Source organism: Calidris pugnax, unplaced genomic scaffold (genome assembly GCF_001431845.1).
Source record: "Calidris pugnax isolate Ruff unplaced genomic scaffold, ASM143184v1 scaffold272, whole genome shotgun sequence".
NCBI lineage: Eukaryota > Metazoa > Chordata > Aves > Charadriiformes > Scolopacidae > Calidris > Calidris pugnax.
In genome coordinates this window covers 286,238-290,342 of record NW_015091016.1, presented here as the reverse complement: position 1 = coordinate 290,342, position 4,105 = coordinate 286,238, and positions in this window count along the sequence as shown.

The following is a 4,105-nucleotide window of genomic DNA, read 5'->3' as shown; positions in this document are numbered from 1 at the left end:
GCTAATCTTCTGAAGGTAGACATTTTAGTAGTTGTGCTTTTATTCTGGGCTAATTCTGCAGATAATAAACCTCATGTTCTCTTGACTTACAATGTAGAAATCCAGAGGATTCTGGAAGTATCAGAGCAGATTATAAAAGTCTAAATGTGTTTAAATGGCTACTTTAATCTTGCAGTCTGGTGTACTGGTTCTCTTTCATACTTGAAGAGTTAAGAAGTATATTGTGACCTTAAACCCAGCTGAAACACTAATTTCTGCTTCTGTAGTCCATGAAATTTTATGCTTGCTGCCTTTGCAATTAATTGTCTTAATTGTGAGGAAGGCATTGTATATTTTATTCCACAGAAATTACCAATTTTGATAAAACAAACTGAATTGGCAGTGCGTGTTTCTGCCTGTGGAAAAACCAGAGAGGTTGAACAACTGCTTGCTCTGTTTGAAACGGTCTCTGCCGTGCTGTAAAAGCATGAGCCAGGGCCAACCAGCGGATTTAACGGCAAATTTTCAGTCTCTAGGTTTGGTCTTTAATGTCTTTAGTTCTTGTAAAATTGGCTGGGTGCTTAAGAACTTTGATTATGTCCAGTTTGCATCCCAGGATCAGTGTGAAACTCCAGGTACCCAAACTGGAATTGGTGTCACATATGGGAATTCATTAGGACCTTGTCAGGGAAGAGCCAAAGGTCTTTGAGCTTAGAATCGGGATTTCCATTCTGCAACTCATAAAAATAAGTCCTGGTGGATAGTTCCTGTGCAGAGTAGTACGATCTGCCTTTGATCTCTCCTAAAGGAGTAGAGATATGTGACAAGACTCCTAAATTTAAATATTTTGTCTCTTCAGATTTTTTTTTTTCATTTAAGTTATCCTCTGTGTTGGAAGCATTATCTGAAGTAGCTCACTTGTCTTGTTTCTGTTAATTTAGTAATGGCTTTTGAAGCTTCTGCCTCTCTTGGAAGGAAAACTCTATCGTGTGTAGACTTGAAAGCATGGATTTTCACGAGCTGTGCCAAGTTCCTGCAGGAGGTTTCCCATCAGAGGGAACGTTGGGAGACTTGGCCAACAAATCCCATCTCCCAGCCCCGCTGCCGTGTCGGATGGTACCTGTGTCGCTGCTGGAGCCTCCTCAGTCTGTGAGTACCAGCAGCACAACCTCATCCAGGGTACTTCAGGTACCGCGACAGGACGGTAAGTGAAAGTCTCACCATGTGGTTACAAAACTACATTGTGTTTTTATTTAGAAAGTGTGGGTTTAGTTATTTTTAGCAAGAACTATAGTAGCACTGGCCTCTAGTTTTAATACGGTGTTTCCTGGGCACTTTTCTCACAAGTTCTCTACTTAACTGTGGTTTAGAAACTGATTCTAAATTTCCATTCTGAAAAATCAGGCAGCTGTTCTCTGAGCACCGATGACCAGAGTGTACCTCAGACTTTAGCATGGGCAGTAACCTTCTGCCAGTTACCTTTTGGAGTTGATTCCCTTGGAATTGTCCAGGGAAAAATAAACCACCACTCCCCCCCAAAAAAAAAAACCAAACCACAACACAAACCACCCAAAAATAAACCCCCAGAAATACATAACTGTAGTTAAGGCTTGGCAAACTCATGTGAGTGAAACTGGGTTGTGGTGAGCTGAAGGCTGAGCTGCCAAACCTGATGGTGTAAGTGCTTCTTGGGCACCCAGCTGTGAGTTACCTGATGATTAAAGAGCTGTTTCACATATTAATTCTGACAAACAAAGAACATGTGTGCTCACATCCACCAGTTGACAAGTGGTAGTTTGTTCTGCTGCTCGTATCTTATTTGCTTGTTTGTAGCACTTTCCTCAAATGTTGATTTCCAAGTAATGGGTATTTCACAAGCTGCAGATTTAAGACAAAATTAAAAGCTGTGTTACTCTTCCTGCTCTGATCTTTTGTTTTGCCAGAGCGCCAAGGCAGCGTGATTTAGTTCAGTCTGCTTAGGCTGTAGGTAAAAGCATTATTAATGCTCCCTCTTCTGGTTTGGGTGTTACTACGGAACCTGCTGTATGATGGGGAAGGGGCATCATCGTGTGGTAGCGACAGGGTGGGGAAAAACAGTGGAACAAAGAGATGGGGGCTGCTGTTGCTGCAGCTTCTGCTCTGAACAGGCAAGTGAGGAAAAGTGGAAAATAATACAATATTGTTCAGATGATGGACACTGCTGGTGGTGGATTGCTTGCCTAACGGGTTTTTATCCAGTGGTTATGGGCTTGGGTTGGAGTTTTTGTTTGGGGTTTTTTTTTTTTTCCCTTGGTTGTACTGGGAAAGATTATCCCAGAGACGCTTTTCAGCTTTTTCAAACCTTGCCTGGCTTTGCTTTTTTTGGCTTATGTAGTGTAGTGTATGGGTGGAGAGCAGACTGGAGATAGTGGGTCTGAACTTTGATTTTACTTAAATCTGAAGCATGTTTCCCTGTTTAAATGTTTGACCTCTTCTCTTCTGGCAGTTGCTGAAACCCTTCACAGCTGTGGGTGCCCCAGCTCTTGCATCCTGTGTTGCAGCAGAGCCTCTGTGCAGATGGGACACCCAGAGAGCATGTCCCCAGCGTCCTCCCGGGCTCTGGCTCCCACCTCGTGCTCTGTCTCCTGGTGAGAAGGTCACCATCCTGTGCCCTCTGAATACAGATAGGAGCGAATCATGGAAACGTACTCAATTTGTTGTATTTCATTATTGTACACAGATATTTTTTTGCCTGACACTTTTTTTGAATTTTTGTATTTTCAATGGTCAGATTTGCAAATAAAACATCAGTTGAGACTCGGTCAAAACTAAATGTTTTTAAAAGAGGAAATTTGGGGAGAATTGCTTCATAGTCACTCATTTCTGCCAGACAACCAGCAGCCTGGGCTGATGCCTGAAGCCTGAGGTGTTTGTTTGTTTAATTTCTGTTTAGGAGAGTGCAAGGATTGTCCAGTAGGAAAGGGACAGTTGCCTTCAGAAATACAGAAGGGGGGAAAAAAATCCCAAGTGTGCTAACACATCCTTGCAGCTGTACCCGAGGATGAGCTCTCCTGTCCTCCTTTGTGGAGGTCTGGTGTTTTGCTGCTGTGAAGGTGGAGAAAATATAAAAAGGGGTGAATTGAATAGAAAAATAGACTTTTACACTCTTCATAACCCACTTGATGTGTCTGATTAAAAAGCACCTCTGGCTGAAATCAGACCTGCAGCTTCCACAGCCCAGCACTCCCAGGAGTGCCTTGTCCACCTGAGCCTGCGTGGAGGCTGAACAACAGAGGAACAAGTCAAACTAGCACGACAGCACCCATTTAAAATTAAAAAAGCACCCCAAATCATCAATGCACTGCTCATGCAGCAATAAAGCAACTTGAAAAGTCAGCCCAGGGTGAGCTTGCTGTGGGTGGATGGGGCTGTTGTGACCAGCCACGGTGTGAGAAGGTAAGTTTTCTTGGGACACCAGAGAAATCCCACCTCAGCAGGTATTAAAGCCACCCACAGCAGTTTTTCTCACTGGGAGCCCACCTCAGCCAGTACTAAGGGCCCTCACTGTGTTTTTTGGGGTTCAGAGCACACTGTGCATCTGCCTCCAGCTGGTACTAATGGCACTTACTTGTGTTTTTTTGGGGAGCTGAAGTGCAGTGTCCCCACCTCAGCTGGTATTAAGTACAGTCATGGTAGTATTTTGGGTCCAGAGCGTGCCTGTGCCTACCTCAGCTGCTATCAAAGGTACCCGTGGTGGCTTTTTTGGGCCCAGAGCTCACTACACACCTGCCTCAGCCGGTTGCAGGGGTATTTATGGTGGTTTTTTTGGGCCCAGAGCACACCATGAGCCCACCTCAGCCGGTATAAAGGGCACTCACAGCGGTTTTTCAGGCACGGAGCGCACCGTGAGCCCGCCTCAGCCGGTATTAAGGGCACTCACGGTGCTTTTTCGGCCCCGTCTGGCCCCGCTTCCCTCACCCCGCGCCTGAGGCGACGCCGCGAGGCGGGCTGAGGGGGCGCGCGTGCGCCGAGGCGGGGCTGAAGGCCGGGGGGGTGTGAGCGCTGGGGCGCATGCGCCAAGATGGCGGCGAGGCGCCGTCGGGGGGGGGCGGCGGGGCGCAGGCGCTGAGGAGCGGCGGGGAAGGGG